This window comes from Ceratotherium simum, chromosome 12, assembly GCF_057802395.1.
Source record: "Ceratotherium simum simum isolate JZ-2026a chromosome 12, ASM5780239v1, whole genome shotgun sequence".
Lineage (NCBI taxonomy): Eukaryota > Metazoa > Chordata > Mammalia > Perissodactyla > Rhinocerotidae > Ceratotherium > Ceratotherium simum.
Window position 1 is genome coordinate 33,130,449 of NC_141911.1, and position 24,062 is coordinate 33,154,510.

The following is a 24,062-nucleotide window of genomic DNA, read 5'->3' on the forward strand; positions in this document are numbered from 1 at the left end:
ACGATGGTATAGCCTACTACACACCTAGGATATATGGTGCTAAACTTATAGGATCACCATTGTATATGCAGCCTGTCATTGACCCAAGTGTTGTTATGCAGCACATGACTGTAGTAAGGTCAAATTATTCTAATTAAGGTTATAAGCAGGGTTCACCACACATGGGTAAAGTTTGATTTCAGGACCAAATCTCTTTCCTGTAAGACATTGGTCAATTAAATTTATAACTAGCAAAAAATAAGTAAAATAAAATAAAACATTACAGGCTATCTCTCATTTGATTCCCATTTACATAAAAATGTTTTCTAAAATTGAGATGTTTTCAGTCACCTCTGCCAGTGTGACTGAGTTTCAGATCTCTTCTGGAGAACAGGCTGTCAGGGATTGCTAAAGGAGAACTCTGAGGGCAACATGTTTTGAAAAAGGATGGAAAAGTTCCCAGATGACTTTAGATATGAAAGAACTTCTTAAAGCCAAAAAATCATAAATTATAAAGGAAAAGACTGGTAAATTAAATTACATTAAAATTCAGAATTTCTATTCATCCAAAGATAGTGAAAAGAAAAGACAAGTTAGAAACTGGGGAAGGTATCTGCAATACACGTACTGACAAAGGATATGTTTCTAGAAAATGTGAAGAACTCCCACAAACCAAAAACAACTCAATTAAAAAGAGCAAACAGGGGCTGGCCCAGTGGCGTAGTGGTTGGCTTCCCACACTCCGCTTCGGTGGCCTGGGGTTCACAGGTTCGGATCCTGGGCGTGGACCTACACACCGCTCATCAAGCCATGCTGTGGCGGTGTCTCATATACAAAGTAGAAGAAGATGGGCACAGATGTTAGCTCAGGGCCAATCTTCCTCAGCAAAAAGAGGAGGATTGGCAACAGATGTTAGTTCAGGGCTAATCTTTCTCACCAAAAAAAAAAGCAAATAAGTGCTTGCTTCTGCAGCATATATACTAAAAAACTAGAATGATACAGAGGAGATAAGCATGGCCCCTGTGCAAGGATGACATGCAAATTCGTGAAGCGTTCCATATTTTTAAGGAAGGAAATAATAAAAATCAGAGCAGAAATAGATGAAACAGAGACTAAACACAATAGGATCAATGAAACTAAGATCTGGTTCTTTGAGAAGATAAACATAATTGACAACCCTTTAGCCAGACTCACTAAAATAAAAACAGAGAAGACTCAAATAAATAAAATCAGAAATGAAAGAGGAGAAATTACAATGAACACCATGGAAATACAAAGGATCGTAAGACAATACTATGAAAAGCTATACACCAACAAATTGGATAACCTAGAAGAAATGCATAAATTCTTAGAATCATAAAACCTCCCAAAACTGAATCAAGAAGAAATAGAGAATCTGAATAGACTGATCACAAGTAAAGAGATTGAAACAGTACTCAAAAACCTCCCAAAAAACAAAAGTCCAGGACCAGAAGGCTTCTCTGAAGAATTCCACTAAACATTCAAAGATTTAATATCTATCCTTCTCAAACTCTTCTGAAAAACTGAAGAGGCCAGCTTACCCTGATACTAAAACCAGATGTGGACAACACAAAAAAGGAAAATTACAGGCCAATATCGCTGATGAACATACATGCAAAAATCCTCAACAAAATATTAGCAAACTGAATACGACAACACATTAAAAGGATCATACATCATCAACAAGTGGGATTTATTCCAGAGATGCAGGGGATGGTTCAACATCTGCAAATCAATCAATGTGATACACCACATTAACAAAATGAGCCATAAAAATCATATGATCATCTCAACAGACGCAGAGAAAGCATTTGACAAGATCCAACATCCATTATGATAAAAACTGTAAATAAAACAGGCATAGAAGGAAAGTACCTCAACATAATAAAGGCCATATATGACAAACCCACAGCCAACATCATATTCAATGGTGAAAAACTGAAAGCCATTCCTCTGAGAACAGGAACAAGACAAGGATGCCCACTTTCACCACTCTTGTTCAACACAGTATTGGAAGTTTTAGCCAGAGCAATTACGCAAGAAAAAGAAAAAAGGGATCCAAATTGGAAAGAAAGAAGTAAAACTGTCACCATTTGCAGATGACATGATTCTATATACAGAAAACCATAAAGAGTCCACCAAAAAACTATCAGAAATAATTAACCCACACAGTAAAGTTGCAGGGTACAAAATCAACATACAAAAATCAACTGCATTTCTATACACTAATAACAAGCTAGCAAAAGGAAAAATCAAGAATACAATCCCATTTACAATCACCAAAAAAGAATAAAATATCTAGGGATAAATTTAACCAAGGAGGAGAAAGACCTATACACTGAAAGCTATAAGACATTAGTGAAAGAAATCGAAGAAGACATAAAGAAATGGAAAGATATTCCATGCTCATGGATTGGAAGAATAAACATAGTTAAAAAGTCCATATTACCTAAAGCAATCTACAGATTCAATGCAATCCCAATCAGAATGCCAATGACATTCTTCACCAAAATAGAAGAATCCTAAAGTTTATATGGAACAACAGAAGACCCTGAACAGCCAAAGCAATCCTGAGAAAAAAGAAGAGAGTTGGAGGTATCACACTCCCTGAATTCAAAATATACTACAAAGCTATAGTAATCAAAACAGCACGGTACTGGCACAAAAAGAGACACACAGATCAATGGAACAGAACTCAGAGCCCAGAAATAAAACCACTCATCTGTGGACAGCTAATCTTTGACGAAGGAGCCAAGAACATAACGATGGAGAAAGGAAACTCTCTTCAATAAATGCTGTTGGGAAAACTGGACAGCCATGTGCAAAAGAATGAAAGTAGACCACTATCTTACACTATACAGAAAAATTAACTCAAAATGGATTAAAGACTTGAATGTAAGACCTGAAACCATAAAACTCCTAGAAGAAAACATAAGTATGCTCTTGGACACTGGTCTTAGAGGTATCGTTTTGAATACCATGTCTTATCAGGCAAGGGACACAAAAGAAAAAATAAACAAATGGAACTACATCAAACTAAAAAGCTTCTGCACAGCAAAGGAAACTATCAACAAAATGAAAAGACAACCCACCCACTGGGAGAAAATATTTGCAAATCATATGTCCAACAAGGGGTTAATTTCTAACATATATAAAGAACTCATACAACTCAACAACAAAAAAATCTAACAACTGGATCAAAAAATGGGCAGAGGATATGAACACACATTTTTCCAAAGAAGATATACAGATGGCCAATAGGCACGTGAAAAGATGTTCAACATCACTAATTATTAGGGAAATGCAAATCAAAACCACAATGAGATATCACCTCACACCCATCAGAATGGCTATCATTAAAAAGACAAGATAAACAAGTGTTGGAGAGGATGTGGAGAAAAGGGAACCTTCATACACTGCTGGTGGGAATGCAAACTGGTGCAGCCACTATGGAAAACAGTATGGAGATTTCTCAAAAAGTTAAAAGTAGAAATACCATATGATCCAGTTATTCCACTTCTGGGTATTATCCAAAGAACATGAAAACACTAATTCAAAAACATATATGCACTCCTATGTTCATCGCAGCATTATTCACAATAGCCAAGACTTGGAAGCAACCCAAGTGCCCATCAACAGATAAATGGATAAAGAAGACATAGTATATATAAACAATGGAATACAACTCAGCCATAAAAAAAGACAAAATCGTGCCATTTGAGACAACATCGATGAACCTTGAGGGTATTATGCTAAGTGAAATAAGTCAGACAGAGAAAGACAAATACTGTATGATTTCACTCATTTGTGGAAGATAAACAAACAAACACACAGATAAGGAGAACAGATTGGTGGTTAACAGAAGGGAAGGGGGTCGGGGGGAAGGGAGAAAGGGGAACATATGTACGGTGACAGATAAAAACTAGACTATTGGTGGTGAACACAACGCAGCCTACACAGAAACTGAACTATAATAATGTACACCTGAAATTTATACAATGTTATAAGCCAATATGACCTCAATAAAATAATTTTAAAAAAAAGAGCAAATAACATGGATGGGCATTTCACAGAGGAGGAAACAGCAGTGGCCAATTAAAGTGGAAAGGATATCCAGCCTCATCAGAAAACTGGAAAATGTAAATCAAAACTAACTTGGGACACCATTTTATACCCTCTATATTAGGAAAACTTAAAACAATGAGAACTCTTGTATACTGTTGATTGGTGTATAAATTTGTACAACTACTTTTGAAAACAATTCGGCATTATCTAGTAAAATAAGACATATATACCCTATGGAACAGCCATTTAACTCATAAGAATATGCCCTAGAGAAACTTGCATGTGTGTTCCATGAGACATGTACAACTATGTTCATAGTAGCAATGTTTTTAGCATTAAAAAAACAAGAAAACAAATCAAAATTTGTATTTACAGGAGAATGGGTAAACTGCGGTCTCTTCATGCAATGGGGATACTATATAGGAGTGAAAATAAACGAACTGCAGCTCCATGCATCAACATGGATGAATCTCAGGAACATCAGATAGGGCAAAACAGAGCAAGTTGCAGAAGAACATCCATAGTAGGATTCCATTTATATAAGGTTCAAACACACGCATAACTGAATGACACATTCATACGTGGTAAAACTATAAAGAAAACCAACAGGAACAATAAGCAAAATTCAGAATAGGGATTATGGAGGGAGGGGAAGAGGGAGGATGAGGTAAGGGAAAGCACAGAGGAGGCTACAATAGTACTGATAGTTTTGTTTCTTAACCTGGGTGGTGGGAACATGGCTGCTGTTTTTTGTTGTTGCTACTCTTTATATTTTCCCTGCAGGTTAAACATTCTTTTGAATGTATTTAACATTTTTTCATTATTAAAAAAGGGAAATGGGGCTGGCCCCATGGTGTAGTAGTTAAAGTTCAGCATGTTCCGCTTCAGCAGCCCAGGTTCACGGGTTCAGATCCCAGGCACGGACCTACACCACCTGTCAGCCATGCTATGGCGGTGACCACATACAAAATAGAAGAAGATTGGCACAGATTTTAGCTAAGGGCTAATCTTCCTCAAGCAAAAAAAGAGGAAGATTGGCAACAGATGTTAGCTCAGGGCCAGTCTTCCTCAGCAAAAAAAAAAGGGGAAGGTTATGAAAGATAACAGGGGAAGCAGTGAGAAGAGGTGGGATTCTCAACATAACATGCAGGTGACGCCCACAGATCAAGATGTGGAGTGTGAGAGAAAGAGAACAAAGACGAAGTCAAGACTTCTGACCCGAACAACTGAAAGAACAAAGTTGCCATTTACTGATATAGCAAAGACTGTGAGGGGGCAGTGTGGAGCAGGGGGAAAGGTGGATATCAAGAGCTCAGTTTTGGACAAGTCTGAGATACTTTTCAGGCATACACATGGAAATACTGAGTAGGTAACTGTATTTTTGAGACTGGATAGAGTTCAGGATAGCTGTCTAGCATGGAAACATAAATTGGGAGTTAATACACATCAATATATAGATGATATTCAAAGCCACATGACTAGATAAACTCATCAAGAGAGTTGGTAGACAGAAAAGATATCCAAAGATTGTCAGGAAAAATGAACCTTGACACTTATACCTCACAATATATACAGAATTTAGCTTCAAATGGATCATAGGCCTACATGTCAGAGCTAAAAGCTATAAAATTTCTAGAAGAAAACTTAGGAGAAAATCTCAATGATCTTGGGTTTGGCAAAAATTTTTACAGTACACACAAAGCATAAATTATAAAAGAAAAACATTAATAGTTAAAATATTTTTCTTTTAAAAAAGCAATGTTATAAAAATGAAAAGGAAAGCTGCATGTTAGAAGAAAATATTTGCAAAATGTGTATCAGACAAAGAACCTGATGCTAGAATATATAAAGAATTCTTACAGTTGAATAAGAGATGACAAACAACCCAACAAAAAAATGCAGAAAAGATTTGAACAGGCATGTCACCAAAAAAAAAAATATACAGATGGCAAACAAGCACATGAAAAGATGCTTAACATCTTTAGTTATTAGGGACATTCCAATTAAAACCATAATGAGATGCCACTACATACCCACTAGAATGGCTAAAATTAAAGACCAACCATAACTTAATGGAGAGGATGGGGAGCAAATGGATCTCTCATACACTGTTAGTGGGAATGTAAAATGGTACAACCATCTTGGAAAAGTTTGCCAGTTTCTTAAAAAGTCAGACAAGTACCTACTATTCCCATATGTATATATACATACAACCTAGCTTTTCTACTCCTAGGTATTGACCTGAGAGGAATGAAGGTGTACATCCACACAAAGACTTGTATGTGAATATTCATTGTAGCTTTACTTATAATAGCTTTCAATAACTTGAAACAACCCAAATGTCTATTAACAGGCAAACAGATAATTGTGGTATTTCTATACAACGGAATACCACTCAGCAATAAAAAGAAATGAATAACTGATACACGCAGCATGGATGAATCGCAAAAACATTATGGTCAGTGAAAGAAACCAGAAAACAAAGAGTATAAACGGTTTGATTTCATTTATTTAAAATTTAGAACATTTAAACTAATCTATAGTAACAGAAAACAAATCAGTGGTTGCCTGGTCCTGAGGGTTTGGATTACTAAGGGGCTTGGAAACTTCTGGGGATGATGAACATACTATTTTGTTTTGGTGATGTTTTCACAGGTGTCTGCATATATCAAAACATGTCAAATGGTACACCTTAAATATGTGCAGTTACTGCATGTCAATTATACCTCAATAAAGCTGTGGGGGAAAACAATGGTGCTAGGAAAAATGGTTATCCACCTGAGAGGAATTCCTAACTCGTAACATAAAAAAACCAACTTCAGGTGGATTTGGAACTGTGAAAAGTAAAAAAAATCTAAAACTTTTAGAAGAAAATATAGCCAAAAATCTTACAACCTTGGGTCTGAAAGAATTTCCTAAATAGGTGAGAAAAGGTACTAACAAAAGAAAAGATTGATAATTTAAACTACTTTAAGAACTTTGGTTTGTCAAAAGCCCTTGTAAAGAGGGTAAAATCACAAGCCGCTAATGGTAGAAGATAGCTGTAACACATAACCAAAAAAGGATTAGTAAAAAATATATGAAGAACTCCTACAAACCAATAAGAAAAAAACAGACAATACAGTAGAAGTATGAACAAAGGCATGAATTGGTATTTTTTACCAGAAGAAACACATATGGTCAATAAATAATGAGGGAAATAAAAATGAAGAACACACACAAAAATACCATTTTACTCACTTCGTTTGGAGAGAATGTGGATCAAAGGGAACTTGTATACACTGCTGGTGGGAGTGTAAATTGGTTCATCTACATTGGAAAACAATTTGGCTTTATCTTAAAGTTGAACATTCACAATGCCCCATGAGGCATGGTCAGGAACATTTATAGCAGACACACAGAAACAATGCAAATGTCGTTTAACAGTAGAATGAATAAATAAAATGTAAGGTATGGGGGTGGTAAGGGGATGGGTTAGGGAGGGAACATGAAGATAGAAACAAATTACTGGTAATGTTCTAGTTCTTGGGTTGGGTGGTAGGGTCACAGATGTTCATTATATTATTATGCTTTATAACTTACATATGAATTACATATTATTTTGTATATACACCAAATGTTATTTTTTAAAAAGACAGAAGAAAAAATAGGAAAATAATGACGCTTTATGACTCATTTCAGATACAGTATCAAAAATAGACTATAAATGAGTTAATAGATCTAAAAATGAAACTAAATTAGAAAGTTTCAAATGATCTTTCCAGATTCTAATTCTCTCTAAAGCCATAGATCAATTCTATTTATAACCAAGACATTCACCTTGTTTTGTGAATTTGAAGTAACAGACCTCAGAGAATTCAAGGAAAACTCATATCTGTCCCTAAAATAGGATGTCACAAACCTCACGAACTGATATGTGATGTATTTTGAATTTTTGCAAAGCACACTTAAGTAAAATTTCCTTCTCTAAAGTGGCCTTTTCCAGATTAGGAACAAAGCAAATTTACCACAAATAAACCATTTATTAATTTTCTACTTTTTGTGCCATTAAGTAGATAATCTTTTTCTTTGCCTGTAGAGACTCTTGTTAACTGTAGATGGAAGCTAATATAGTTGAAATAGAATAAAAGATTCCGGAAAATCAGGCTCAATTCCTATTTCTGTCCTGGGTTTACTATGTGAACTCTCTTCTCACTTGCATAACGAAGAAATTGAGATTAAGATAATTTTTATGGTTCCTTTCTACTAAAATTTTCTGGGAAAAGTAATTGCTTTCTAAGTAGAAGTATAGATATATTTGGAAACTCAAATGGCTCTCATAAAGCCCTTCTTCTGAAAGGCTGTCTTTCAATAAAAAAAAATTATTTCTATTTATTTTTAAGGACAGAAACTGGCTCCTCTTTTAGAGATTTATTAAATTCAACTGGAAGTTTATGTGTATCAGTTTATGAACCACCCCATTAATTAAACACTCTTCCTATCTACAGGTACTGTATTTTTTTAAAGCTTTCACAGTGGTAACCTACCTGGGGCACAAGGTAGTTTCCACCCTGCTCTACTAGTACTATTTGGCCTTTCTTGTTTTCTTATTTTGGACAATCCTTGGCTCCTGGAATTACCGAGCAGCTAAGGGGTGCCTATATTTTCAGCATAAAATTCTAATTTTCAGAGGGGCCAGCCCGGTGGCGTAGCGGTTAAGTTCTGACACTCCATTTCAGTGGCCTGGGGTTCGCAGGTTCAGATCTCGGGCGCGCACCGACGCACAGCTTGTCAAGCCATGCTGTGGCAGCGTCCCATATAAAGCAGAGGAAGATGGGCACAGATGTTAACCCAGGGCCAATCTTCCTCAACAAAAAAGAGGAGGATTGGCAACAGCCATTAGCTCAGGGCTAATCTTCCTCACACACACACACAAAATTCTAATTTTCAGAAGTAGGTTCTAGCCAATTACTTTACTGCTCTTTGGGCCATAATAAAATTTTTGACTTGAATTTTAATTCCCAATGTTTCAGAATTAGAGGAGACAATAAAAGCAGAGCACAGGATTTGATTCATGTACTGGACCTGCAGAGAGCTGTTACAACAGTCTAGAAAGTTAGAGAGTCAGAAAGAAAGTGAGAAAGGCATCAGACAATTTCTAGCTAACCCTACAAATGTCAACACAAGTCAGTTTCCCCATCCCCTGAGGCAGTTGACAAACTGAACACAGAGACATCTCTTCTTGCAGCTGAGCAAGGCACGGCAGCCTACTAACAAAGCCTCAAACCCAGTGCATTAGCTGTATTTAAAATGGTTCCCCACCCCCCAGTGAAACTTAATCCACAGGAAATCAAGCAAAGAGGGTGCTTCTTAGGACTGAATTCTAGTTTTCACAACAAAATGACACAATACCTATTTTCACAACAAAATGACACAATACCTATTTTCACAAAAACATTCTCCCAGTAATTGTGAGAAGGCTGATGTGTAAAGCCTTTTAAAGTATACACCCACTTCAGAGCAGTTTCCTGCTAGAGTGAGAGCCTTTGGAGATTCACAGCTTTTCAATTATAATTATGGAAATAAAGTATAAAATTTCATTGTCACTTTAATCTCAGAAGCTATCTTATACCAAAACAGATAATTTACTTCATTTTTCTATTAGCACTGATAATGTGTTATCCTAGTACAAGTTTTAGTTTTGGCAGTATGTCTTCAAAATCAGAATACAAATTTAAATAAGAATGGTAAGTTGACTCTTTTATCCAATCAAATGATTACTAAATCGAAAATAAAAGGAAATTAAAATAAATTAATAAATCAATTCATATTGAATATACTTTCTAAACTAAATGAATTAAAACAGAATATTTTGCTTTTCTGCCTATTTTTGGTTAACTAATTTGCACTATAATATGTATTCATATAATGTCTTCAATGCAACTCTGATATGCTACAAAGAATCCTCAGGATGTTTTGGTTATTAAATAAATATAAATCATCACCAATTAAAGAGAATAGTTAAGCAATATTAGAAAAGCAGTTGCAATTCAATTTTAAAGATAACTAATTTTTGCAATCTTGGTAATGACTGTGCTGTTGTCACTATATATAAGCAGTTTTAACAAGACTTAAAAGTATTATTTTAATTTATTTGGCTTGTTTATCGGGTTCACTTTACTAGGCTATTTGGCCTTGTAAAGGTCAATCTAGGAAAGATTCTGGTTTCTCAAACAGAACTGGCTTAGGGAGAGAGATGAAGAAAGGTGGGGGAAAGGTCAAACTCTACTTTTAGGAGGAGAAGCAAAAAGCCAAAATGTTTGAGGAAATATTTTAGGGTCATTATTCTTTTTCAATTTACTTCTACACTTATGCTATTAGATCATGAGAATTGATGAGCGTACAGAATCAGAGAAACAGCCAAGTGTTTTGGTAGACTATTCTTTGATATGGTGGGTGACAGTAGATTTTGTGAGGTACTTTCTGTGTGACAGATAATATGTTACCCTTATATCTACTCTGTACAGTCTGTTATTCTCTCCATGTTACAGTTTAAAAAAACAGAATCAGAAAGTTAAGTAATGTGCCTAAGTTTAGATAGCTAGAAAGCAGGAGCTGGGATTTTGGGAACTCAGGAATATCTTATTCCAAGATGGGTCCACGTTCTTTTGACCTATTTTAACCTGCCTCTATTTATAAAGCAATAAACATTTTGTAAAGCTTTTAAATCAAGTTTGAAACAAACAAAAAAAGATATGGCAGAGCCCTTAAAGGAAGGGTAGAAATGTAGAAAAGATATACTTTAACCTCCTTGCTAACTTTGTCTCTGGCCCTGAAGTTGCATTTAAACATCCTCAGGACAAGGATCTAACACAAGGGTTGGAGCAGATGAAAGAAATAAAAGTTAATTCCTTCTAAAATTATGAAGAATAATGCGATATTAATCTTTCATATAATCTTTCCATAATTACACAGCAGGAAAAAATCTATATTGAAGTATTTTTTTATGTGTGTCCTAACTTAGAAAAGATTTAAAGTGATTATAGGATAAATAAAATACAACAGAAAAGCAGAGATTTAAAATAGGAGCAAAAGGAGATAGAGGTAACAATTCCAGGCAGAAATGGATGATGACAAATTTGACAAATTTTCAAAACCTAACATCAGAAACAATTACAGTAATTTAGAAATACACTAAATCATTGTGAACTCAATTACAAAGAACTTTCATAAAGATGTGCCAAACAATGAGCAACCCAGATCAGACCAGACATAAGCAAAACCACTATAGCAACATCTGGTGAATGACCTAAAATATACCATACAATACTTTAATTGTTAAACGGCAAAACAAACTTCAACACTGATGAGTAAGGCAGAGACAAGCTGGGCTTTTAAATGGAAAATGCATAAGAGAAATTTAAGAGCAGGACTGATAAATGATGCCAAGTGGATTACCCTGAAAATTTTCTCCTGCCTACACAGCATGTATCAATAGAAGATAAATTCCATTTACAAAGTTACTGACTGAAAAAACTTATAAGTATTACTTTGTAGGCATCAAAACCATAAAAAGACACTTTATTTCTACCAAATGAACTTCTTTCCAAATCAAATTTAGATTACATACCTTCTTATCAGAGGTGATTAAAAAAAAAGAGGCAATTTCTAGTTAAAATAAAAGTTATTAGTTTCAATATATTTACAATTGTTAAGTTCTTCAAAGTAATTATTGGCTCTCCCAACAATTCTATAAAATAGGGGTCTGTATAAAGTGTACGACAATATTGGGGCAGTAGCTTGGCTTAAACACGTGAGGAAAAGCTGGAACAAAATCATTCTTTAGTAAGAAGTCTCCAACCACTAATATGTAAAATATTAACTCCTTTCTTTACTCTCAACTATTTAAAAATGTATAATTATATGCTTTCTCTGCCCATCATTGATCTTTTTCCATTAAGTAAGAGACTAGAAGAGTAACAAGCAGCAAAGTATACCTTTCTTGGCCTTTTATTAGGTTTGTGAAGTATCTTATTACTTTGTAATAGCTTCAGAAATGCCTGTCATGTCAAAGCAACTACCAGTTGAGAAAGAGAAGCACTATCAAAAATATGGGTGTGGGCATTGGGAAGGGAGTGAGAGAAGGAAAGACAAATATGAACTACAAGTGGAGGTAAAAGAATAGATTTCATTTTTCTGACGCATTGGGATAGGTTTCAACAAATCACTGACAAGCAGGTTTAAAAAAAAAACATCCTATGAGGGAAAAAAGGGCAGTCCTGTTTTAAAAAGAAGATACCTGAGGAAACAGAACTTGTCAAGTCTGATAATGGTAGGTCACAGAACTGTGGGAATGTCTTGTAATTCTTTATCCAACAGTACATTAAAATTCTCAGTGCAGAGGTTTTCTCCCCCTTAGCAAAAATATCTATTTCCTTCTGTTGTATGGCTGACAGTGTTAGCTCACTCCTCTTCCTCCCTTCCTTCCAAGAGCTCCAGGTTTAGATGTGACGAATACGGTTTCTGTTTTCCAAGGTTATCTCCCATCTTCTCCCTCTGCTATTTTAAGAACCTCACTTGGAGCAGCATCATAGCATCATACTTAACTAAAAACAGGGCTGTGGAGTCAAACAGATCTAGATTTGAATCCTGGTCTGGCTGTGAGACTCAACTTCTCTGAATCTCACCATCATCATCTGTACACTAGATCACAGTTTAGCTAGATATACATCTAGATATTATACAAAATACTTATAGAGAGCTTCTTCCATTTACAGAGTACTCAAAAGATCAGGGTCCATCAATTCACTTACTATAAGAAGGGAATGCTCTATAGATGCCTCCATGGAGCTTACCTCCAGAGGAAGAAATAGACTAGCAGGCATTCACAGCACAGCATGATATGTGTTTTAAATTGGAGAAAGCCCTGGGCACTATGGTAATACATAGAGGAAGAAAGAAAGAAACTTTCAAGTTGCTAGAGGAAATGTTAAAGTAGCATAAATCATTCAAGTTAGCATCTGAGCTCCTAGTTCAAAATTAATTTAGGTACAGAAGAGTAGTTACGGAACTGGGTATTTCCCTTCATCAATTAGGTGACCCTGTTCTCAACGGCCTTTGAACGTCTGGCAACAAGAACTTATAGTTAAACTAATGGCCCATTCACACTCCTGTTTACATTCACAAAATAGTTTTCCTTCATAAGTATGGTTCTGTATTATATCTTAGAAAACTTTTTTTTAAGATTAAGAACCCAATCTCTTATCCAACTTACAAAATTCTGATCCTATGCACCTAACAAATATTTTATAAACAATGGAAAAACTTAATCAAAGTATGATAAAAGCATTATTCCTCTTAAAAAAAAATCCGTAAGCAGTAATACTATGCTCTGCTTTAAGAATAGAATAGAAAACAAAAGTTTACAAATCATTTAAGCATATGATCCAGGGTTTCTTCAAGAATTTTTTTTCTGACCTTTCCCACCAATGCTCATGTTACTCATTCTTGTGTGTTCCTGCTCAAGTCATACTATCACCTAGCCTAGCAGGTACTTCTAGCCCACACTAATGTTTTTCTTCATCAAATTCTGTATTCCTTCTTTCTCATGCTTAACTCAGCATTTTGTATATAACAGATTTTTACTAAATGGCCTCCGTTAGACTGTAAATTGCTTGTCAGCAGACAGTTTGTCATAGTACCTTTATACAATATTTCTTTAGGATTAGGCATTATTAATAGCCCAAAACAAGCACCTTAAAAAACTTACTGAAAAAAAAAAGCATCTTTTGAAAATTTAAAGGAAGAAACTAAGGATAGCAAAACAAAATGTTATAGGGTTTAAGAGGAATAAAGAAAAAACCTAGTTATCAAATGATTTTTTAATCTAACAAAGTGTAGAGATGAGTCATAGAAGGAATATATATATGATCAACAAAAGTGCTAAGTCATTACTGAGAGGACATCAAGGAAAGGATAAAAAAACCAATGCAAAGTCAAATTCTTAAACACTGCTAACATCTGAGATTTTACTCAGAAATACTAATTAAAAGTTTTACTTTTAAGTAAATCAAAGAGATTGTAACTACCAAGAACTAATAAAAAAAAGTGCAGTAATGCTGCCACCAAAACCAGTGCAGATTATTAGTGATCTGTTCAAATCTTACATTGATCACTTAAAAACTCACCTTTATCACAAAACCTGGTTAACTGACTTCAGTGATACCCAAAGTTGGCAGAATAAAGTGAAATGTGGATCTGAGGTATCAACCATTTTATAGAACAGATACATTGCAGCAGTAATGGTTGAGGAGCAAATTTTTATAAGTGAATCCTATTCACTCCAAGTGAAAAGACCAAACAATCCCCTCCTTTCTAAAATACACAACAGAAAAATGAAACCCAAACATCCTGCCCTGCACATGAGTTGATCACTTCTGACCAAAGAGTCAAAAAACATAAGCACCTGGGCCGGCCCTGTGGCTTGGTGGTTAAGTGCGCGCGCTGCAATGCTGGTGGCCCGGGTTCGGATCCCGGGTGCGCATTGAGGCACCACTTCTCCGTCCATCCTGAGGCCGAGTCCCACATACAGCAACTAGAAGGATGTGCAGCTATGACATACAACTATCTACTGGGGCTTTGGGGGGAAAAAATAAAATAAATAAAAATCTTTAAAAAAAAAAAAAAAAAAAAAAAAAAAAAAACATAAGCACCTTATAATTGCCAAAAAAAAAAAAAAAAAAAAAACCAAGTCAAATTGACAAAAACAGCAATTCATGATTATGAAGCTATCCCTCCTAGAAGCCTTTGAAATCTTGTGTACAAAACACCTCTGCTTCACAAAAATTGCTTGCTGGAAATAGCGTGACTGACAGACAAACTATATGAATTGGTTAGCCAGATGCGCTCTCTCTCCTGTATTCACCAGTTGATTGCATGTTACCGACTGACTCTGGATAGGTATGGCTTGGAATGGCTTGGACGATGCTAATTTCAAAATCAACCCACAACTCACAATTCTTTTTGGTTGTATGGTTTATATAAAGATAGTTTCTGCCTCTTTTCTAAAGAGAGAAAGGAGGCAATGCAAACCACAGGTAAATTTTTCCTCCTCCATGTGGGTTTAGAAAAATTTTTAAAGGGATCTGGAAGCCAAAGCACTAACAGCAGCAAATATGGTACTACACATGAAAATATTTTCTGATATAAATGAAAGGTACTATATCACACCATTTCTAATCTGTCACTTAAGAATGATGTATGGAACTCACATCCTAGCAAGTTAACTGTTTTTCTACTCTCTCCAACATGAAATTGATTATTTGATTTTAAGCTAAGAGGAAAATTATAGGCTATATGAATACGTATATTAGACTGTATTTGAAAAATAGAAATATAATTGTCTCATTTTGAAAAAAGATAAGGCACACTATTTAAAAAACATTTTCTAGCTATACTTATTTTCCTTTCTTTTTAAAATTAAATCTTATTCTTTGAATAGGTAGGATCAAAATTGAAAGGATATAAACAGTATACAATGAGAAGTCTCATTTTCACTCCTGTCTCCGACTACTCTGTTTCCCTTATAGGTAACCAATTTTAATTAGTTAATTCTTCCGGTTTTTCATTATGCAAGCACAAGAAAATAGGATTATACATTCTTATTTCCTTCATTTCTTACACAAAAGGTATTGAACCATAGTGAGTGTGTTGCACCTTGTTCTTCTCATTTAATAGTTATGTTCTGAGGATTTTTCTATCAATAGCATCCCTATTCTTCTTTTTTTTAAATAGCTACAAAGTATTCCATTGTATAAATGAACCACAGTTTATTCAACTAGTCCTTTACTGCTGAACTGGTGGGTTGTATCTCATCTTTAGACACTACAAGTGATGCTGCAATGAGTAACCTTGTACCTAAGTCATTTCATCCTTGTGTAGGCCCCTACCTACCTACCTGTCGAGCTTCATCCAGAGCTACTCTCCCCTGTCCTCATTATGCTCTGGCCTCACTGACCTTCAGTTGGCTTCTGCATATTCTATTCCTTCTATTTAAGATTCCCTTTCTCCAAACACCTTTAGTTAACTTCTTTCTACCCATTTGGATCTCAGCCCCAATGTCACTTCCTCTAGCTAGCCCTCCACAATCCCCCACACCAAGCTAAGTCCTCTTTGTATACTCACATGACCCCTCTATTTTCCCTTCACAACACTTACCATAGCTTACATTTATGTAATTATTTGGTTAATGCCTATTTCTCTTACTTGACTATAAGCTCTGTGATGGCAAGGCCATTATATTTCTACTACCTAACCCAGTGACAGGCACATAAAAAGCAATCGGTGAATGTTTGCTGAATAAAGAAATAAAATGTCAAAGGTGCCAATCATACATCAATCTGCTCTTAGTATTTTACATGTATTTCTGTTTTACTTTTTAATTATCTCTTGACACCTTCAGTTCACTTCATTTCCACTACCACTAATCCTAATCCAAGTTTCCATCATCTCTTGTCTAAACTACTATATTCATTCTTAGGTTCTACTAAAATCTGTGCTCCACATTTTAGACCTATCATTTACCAAAAATTCTTTCAATTGCTTCCCACTGATATTAAAATAAAACTTTTCCTTAATGTGGTCTATAAGGCCTCCATAGTCTGGCCCTTGCTTACTTCCCAGTCTTCTCACTATGCTCTAGTCACATTCATTCTTTGAACACACCACATCCCCTCCTGCCACAGGGCTCTTACACATGCTATTCTTTCTACCTGGAAAACTCTTTGCTTCTCACTTACCTAGTTAAGGCTCAACATCACTTTCTCATGGAAACCTTCCCTGACCACTCTTAACTGACTATGTACCTCTCCTTGAAAACAGTGGTCACTGCCAAATTTTATATATATTTTTTTGGTGTGATTTGATCATTGTTGTTTCTTTTACTAGGCTATCCACTCTTTGAGGGTAGAATGTTTCTACTTTTGCTCACTGGGTATCACCAATATCCAGGACACTTCCTGTCACATACTATATACCTGATAAATGTTTATTAAGTGAATGAAAAAAAGAACGATAACAACATGAAATTATATCAAATTATATGATGAAATATACTCAGGAATTAAGTCTGGAAGTAAAGTTGCATAGGTAAGGGAATGTTTCACAGGATCCAAATGTAGGTAATCACACTTGGCACAGTGTTGAGGTTGCTTATTATACTCACACATTTTAATCCATAAATGCTTATTTTTTATTTAGAACTGTAGGGTTTTTTATCTATACAACTTAATTTCACTTGACTTACGAGCAAATATCAAGAGGCAATACTGTTTATGTCTTCAGTTACAGAAATAAGGAGGACAGTAAGTCACTGGCATGAATATTCAAAAAGTATCGAGAGTAAGAAGTTAGGGATCTTTTCTTTTGACAACGGAGAAAAAGATTTCAAGAATGTAACTGCTTGTACATATTAAGTAATGATTAATATGCTCCCTAAACTTTGGCAACAAATATCCATTTTTTATATTTAGAGGTTTGTATTTTTTCCTCTCAGAGAGAAGTTTCAGAAACAAAGAATACCTCTGCCCTCTAAACTTTTCCAAACATTTATAGTGTATTTTTATAAAAATGTACTAGGCTTTGAGAATTTCCCATTACACTACGTATTTGCATAAAGCCAATGAGTCATCACAATTACATATATAGCTGTCTCACACTACATGAGTATGTTGACTTCATTCTAGGTTTTTTATTCTCTGTGTATTCCCCCTCTTTCTCTTGCCTTACCACTTTAGTTCATCGGATTTTTCTCTGAACAGTTAAATACATAATAAGATACACATGAAATAAGTCTGTAATATATTAGAAAAGAGATAATGTATTAAATAATATATTAGAAAAGAAATCCTAACATACAGGAATATTATTGTATTATGATTATATATAAAATACAGTATGAGTGAAAACAACAGTTTTTTCATCAACCTCAGATTCAGAATGACTATGGTTTTTAAGAAAAAAAATTTTTTTTACAATTAAGTAGCTATATTAATCAAACATGTGTCCAGGATAGATCCCAAGTCTGGTTCATCTTTTTCTGCCCCCTCTTGTCATCCTTTAAGTCACTGAAATATAATAATGGAAAAAACCTTGCTTTTAATGGTTAAAGCTAATTAACTGACATTACCTTAAAGTAAGAGTATATTTTATCCTTCTTAAAATAAGTATATAATGAGTAAGGACTTTTAAAATAAAAAGCAAGGACTTTTTATTTATACTTTAAGCTGCTTTGTTCAATCTTTTGACATATTCAGGGTTTTTTCCCCCTAGTAAATTAGTAGCCCTGAAACGAGATTTACCACTCCCAAGTTAAATTATAGTCATCTTAAGGGAAATATTAATCTTAAATTACTTTTGTCACATTCTTTGTGGTTACAAGCCATATAAAAAGTTGGGGTTTTTTTGGTGAGGAAGATTTGCCCTAACATCTGTTGCCAATTCTCCTTTTTTTTTGCTTGAGGAAGATTAGCCCTGAGCTAATATCCATGCCAATCCTCTTCCACTTCTTGTATGTGGGATGCCTCCACAGCACGGCTGATGAGTGGAGTAGGTCCACGCCCGGGATCCGAACCTGCGCAACTGGGCTGCCGAAGCGGAGTGTGTGGAACTTTAACCACTTGGCCACAGAGCTAGTCCTTAGAAAGTTGTTTTTTTTAAAAAAAAAAAAAACACGAGGGCCAGCCCCGTGGCATAGTGGTTGAGTTCACGTACTCTGCTTGGCGGCCTGGGGTTCACAGGTTCGGATCCTGGGCGTAGACCTATGCACCACTTATCAAACCATGCTGTGGCAGTGTCCCACATATAAAGTAGAGGATGATGGGCACGGATGTTAGCCCAGGGCAAATCTTCCTCAGCAAAAAGAGGATTGGCAACGTTGTTAGCTCAGGGCTAATCTTCCTCACCAAAGTAAATAAATAAATAAAGTAAACAAACAAACATGAGAGTGGCTCATTGATCTGCATATTTTTCTCTAAATTTTTGCTTCCTCTTTCCATGAAAATAGTACACACTGCAGACAATAGAAGCATTTCTGAGAGAGCATGCTTTGCTCGCACTAAGGCAGAGTGAGGTAATCAGGATTCACCCTTCTATTCCATCCTAGTTGACTCTCCTTCACTTCCATCTCCTTCACTTCCCTGTAGTGGACCTCTAATTCTGGAAAGAAATGCAAACATGCATTTGCTAAATGACTACTATACGTTTAACACCATTGCTAGGCATCATGAGGGCTGTAAAAGAAGGCATGGTACCTATTCTCACCAAGTCTACAAAGCACCAGAAATGTCTACTTTCTTTCTCTTTACTAAAGTAGCCTATGTTTTGTTTTGAAACTTGAAAGGAACAACAAAAGGTAAATAAACTGCCTTAAGTCACAAAATAGCTTAAGTTATGTTATTTAAAGGTCTAGAAAAAGAGAAATATTGATGAAAAGAGAAACAGAAGAGCCTAATTAACTTTGTCTTTACTGGTATGCAACTCAGTGTTGTTTAGTAAACAAGGAGGAGAATATCAGAGATTAATAAGGGTTGTCTCAGTTAAAAGTAAACACAATATATCAGGAGGGTGAGTGGATAGAAAGTATAGATTATAAATAGTAGACGGATTCCAGTTTTTCCATTAAGGGTAAATGACAAATACGGATATGTGCACATATCACTCAGCATTCATGCACGCACACACACAGGAATGTGTGTATTTTACATACCTATTCCCTTTGTTTTGCCAAAGAGAAGGAAGGCTAGACCAAGTACATATAAATACTTCAATTTTCTAACATATAGCTGAGTCCACCTCCCAATCCCTCTCAAAATTTCTTTTTAACAAAGTTCAAGAATGAAACAAACAAAAACATTCTCATAATGTTTGGCCACCAAAATGTATTAAGACAGTCACAGGAACGGTTTTCAGTCCTTCACTCAATGACTATTTGCTTTTATTTTATGCACCATTCTAGCTGTTTGGTTATCTGGCCTCTCATTTTAGAGAAGTGTTGCTATGCAAAGACACTACAAAAGCCATGACATGAGAACCAAAAGTAAGTTTCCTCCCTCCCCCAAAAAAGCTGTGGAAACAGCTTTCAAAAAAGCAGTAGCCTTCAGAACATCATCAGATTATAAAATAGCACACTCATTGATGTTTCAGATAACTCAAGTTTTTAAAAAATACAATATACAATAACAATATTATATTTTGTTAAAATTCAAGTGCTAAGTAGATTACCTGACAACTGCATATAAGAGAGATTTTAAGGCACAAATTTAGCTGTAGTTTAACAAAAGAACAAAAAACCAGATTTGAGGTATTTCAAACAGCAAAGAAAGTAAATACGGATGATAGCCCGTTCCAAGGCCCAAAGGCTTGCTTTTTCCTCCCTTTGTTAGAGCTATTAAAAATAAAAGAAAAGGGTAAAAGGTGCTCAACAACAATAACAAAAAACAAAGAAAAGTTTTCTCAGGGATCTAAGTCTTCATCCAAATTACAGTTATTTATCGCTTAGAAAAAGAGACCAACATCATTTCTTTATAGTTTAGAAGAGTTAAATAAAAAAGATCAGAGTTTTTTTTAATAGATTTTATTTTAGAAATAGCTGATTAGTGAGTTCAAATTGAAACTTAGCTTGATGACAACTGTGGAAAGCCAAAAACAACGAATATCTCTAGGCTATCTCACAACATAAAATCCTTGAGAATAAAAGCAATTTTCTTATTTTATAGTAAGATAGGTCAAAAGAAGAGACGATGTGACAATGACAACGTTATTCTCAAAACAATAACTTGCAAACATTTATCTCTGAAACCCTGACCCTGCTCCTCCAAACTCCAAACCCACATCATTAACTTCCCACCAATTGTTTCCATGTGAATATCTCGTCGTCATCTCAAACCAAACATTGGGTTAATCAGAACAAATTCCCATCCCTCATCCCTCACAACCTTCAAGCCAAACCAGCTTCCTATGTTGATTTCCCCAGCCCTGTCAGGCAGCCTTGAAATCATTGTATTTTTCCTTTCTACTGCTATTGCAATGACCCTCATCCCGGCTCTTAATCATTTCATTTGGCTATAAAAGTTTCCTCACTGGTTTATGTGCCTCTTTCTTTCTTCCTTTAAACTACAGTGCCTGAAGCGTGTTTTTAAATCATAATTTTTTTCTGTTACTCCCAACTTTAAAAGTTCTTCAATGCCAACAAGATAAAGTTGGATATGAAAGCCATCTGACTGACATTTAAAATTTACAGAGATGATCTGGCTGGTCATAAAGGGGTCCCCTTCTTCCCTCACCGTTCAGTATACATCCCTTTTGAGACCACGATTCAATCTTTATGTGATCAAGGCTCAATACAATCTGGCTTCCAATTACCTTTCTGATTCTCTCTTCCTTAAGCATGTGAAGGTTCTGTCCCATTACGGTTGTCTACTGCTCTGTTAAACATGTATATTCCTCTATTCTTACATGCAGGCCATTCCTCTTGCCAAGCAGGTTCTCCTCCCAATTCTTTTAGGCCTGTCCTTCTGATCTCTCAAGGCTAGGCTGAAGTTCTCTCTCTCCCATGGATCTTGAAGATTTCCCTGAGCAGCTCAGCCCACACTACTTCTCAATTTGTCATCTGTGCCAGTAACTTGGAACTTTGCACATACTTCTTTGGATCACTTGTAAACAAATGAATAGGCAAGTTGTACATGTTTTCATGCCACCAAAATTATAATAGAAACACTATCACCTCCAATACCAGCAGCTATCATTTACTAAGTTCTTAAGTTGTCGTCAAGGCGTTTTTTGGGAGCTTTATACATTATCACTACTACACAAAAGCAACCTGCTAAGGCAGGCGTTACTATTCATTTTTTATTTATAAGGAATCCGAGGCTCAGAGAGGTTAAGCAAGTTTTCTCAAATCAGGGAAATTTTAAGAATTGGAATTTGTGCTGTCCATTATGATAGCCACTAGCCACATGTGGTTACTTAACCTTTAATTAAAATAATTTTAAATTTATTTAAACTTTAAAATAAAATAAAGATTCACTGCATTAGCAAGGTTTCAAGTGACCAATAGCGGCACTTGGCTCGTGGCTACCAGGAAAGCACAGATATAGAGTATTTCCACCACTGTTAAAGTTCTACTGAACAGTGCTGCTTTAGTTTTCTGGCACTACAACCAATGTATTTGAAATAGTAGAGGCTTAATGTATGTGTAGATAATAGCTATTTATTTATTGCTATGAGTAGAGAATACTATAGATACTAAAATAACCGTACTTCTCTAATTATCTATAAAAATAAATAATTCAACATCAGATGAGGTATCACTAGAAGGAACATAAAAAGATATCTTAATGACAAAGGAGTAAGAAATTATCGTGAATTCCAAGTCTGAAATATTATGGCCATAAAAACTATATTTCCACTGTTAAATAATCAATGTATCTCTGTCTTCAGCATCTTCCTTTGCCAGCTACTTAAGTTATCTTAGGTAGGAGAGCTGGCTAGGGAAACATCTGAATGTACCTCAGACAATTTATTATCCTTACTTACCATTGAGAAAGTATTGCTTACGTAATGACAAATTATATAATTTAACATTTCAAATAAATACACTCAAATAAATACAGTTCACGTCTCCTGTCACATCTTTCTAATGTCAATTTCTGTTCATACCAGCAAAAAAGACACAAAGCAGTCAGGACACAGGTTAAGTTTAAAAGCCACCAGGGGAAGGTGTGAAGGTGATAACTTCTAGAAAACAACACCATCTTATGTTTTTCTAACTCCTTAAGGCCATGAACTTTATCTTCCTTCTCTTTCATCCCTTTACCTACCAAAGTGCCTGGCATACAGTAGGAATCTCACAAATACTTGTGAACAGTACTTTATACTTTACAGAGGACACTGCATTTTTTTCACTTGCTCACCACAAGGTATGATTTACCCCATTTTCCAGAGGAAAATACAGAAGCTTGGAGAGACTGTGCATCTTGTCCAAGGTTATAAAGCTGGTAGGTGGTAGAAGTGGGTCTGGCACCAGATTTTTGTATTCTTAATCTAGGATTTTTTGCAAAAGACACAGTCCAACTTGCCTATTCATTTGACTACGTTATTCAACTCTAGAGTACAGCAGACGACAACAAAAAACAAGTGAGGTAAAGTAAGGGCAGAGGACGACAAAGGGTACAATTTCTTTTCTACCTACCACCTCTGTTCCTCCTTTCTATTTCTCACATTAGCACTACAGCTATTTTCCAGACACAGCACAGCGTTACTTTAGGCAGGAATGACACCAGAGTTAGACAGGCCTCAAATCATTTTTTCAGCTTATTTTCCACAGCTCAGATATTGATTTTGATGTTCCCAGGATCTAGGAGAAATTCTCCTGGACACAGGAAAAGGAAGAGCCTAGGTATGTCATGTACCTCTTCCTAATAAGTGAGGAGCATCCTTATAGTGAACAGATCAGGAAGACAGAGTTCCAAAAGATAAGAAGTGAAGGGCATATATGGTCACAGAAGATGATGTAAAACTAATTCACTCATCTGTAAAATGTGGATAATGAAAGTATCTGACTGATAAGAATGCAAACCTCAAGAGGACAGATTTTGTCCTTTTTGTTCACTGATGTATCCCTAGCATACACAGTATTTAATAATATCTACTAGAAGAATTAAAGTATGAAGGTTGTTGTGAGGATTCAGTGAGAGAATACATGTAAAATGCATAGCAACTGACAAATAAGAAATGCTTTCCCTGATTCATGTCTAAATCTGGAGATCTACTGTCAAATTTCAAAAACAGTCAGAGTAAAAGAAGTAGCAGTCACATGGCCATTGTTTATCCTTGTGCAATGTGCGTATTTTTACTTATTCTGCCAAGAAGTATATAAGCATAGCTGGTTTAGGAGTACTGATTCTTTCAAAATAACTTTCCCTCCTTTTTAAAAAGGCAACACAACCTTTCAGAGAAAACGT

General features: G+C 35.5%; 1 protein-coding gene and 1 non-coding gene across 11 annotated transcripts in view; one reads left to right on the plus strand and one right to left on the minus strand.

The window, feature by feature from the left end:
* The window catches only part of ARFIP1 (ARF interacting protein 1), a 127,781-nt gene that overhangs the window by 7,809 nt on the left and 95,910 nt on the right, over positions 1-24,062 (minus strand). The gene's annotated exons all lie outside the window — the stretch shown is intronic.
* Positions 936-1,044, plus strand: LOC147915816 (U6 spliceosomal RNA). Its single transcript, XR_015553856.1, has one exon. It is a non-coding gene; the product is annotated as a U6 spliceosomal RNA (small nuclear RNA).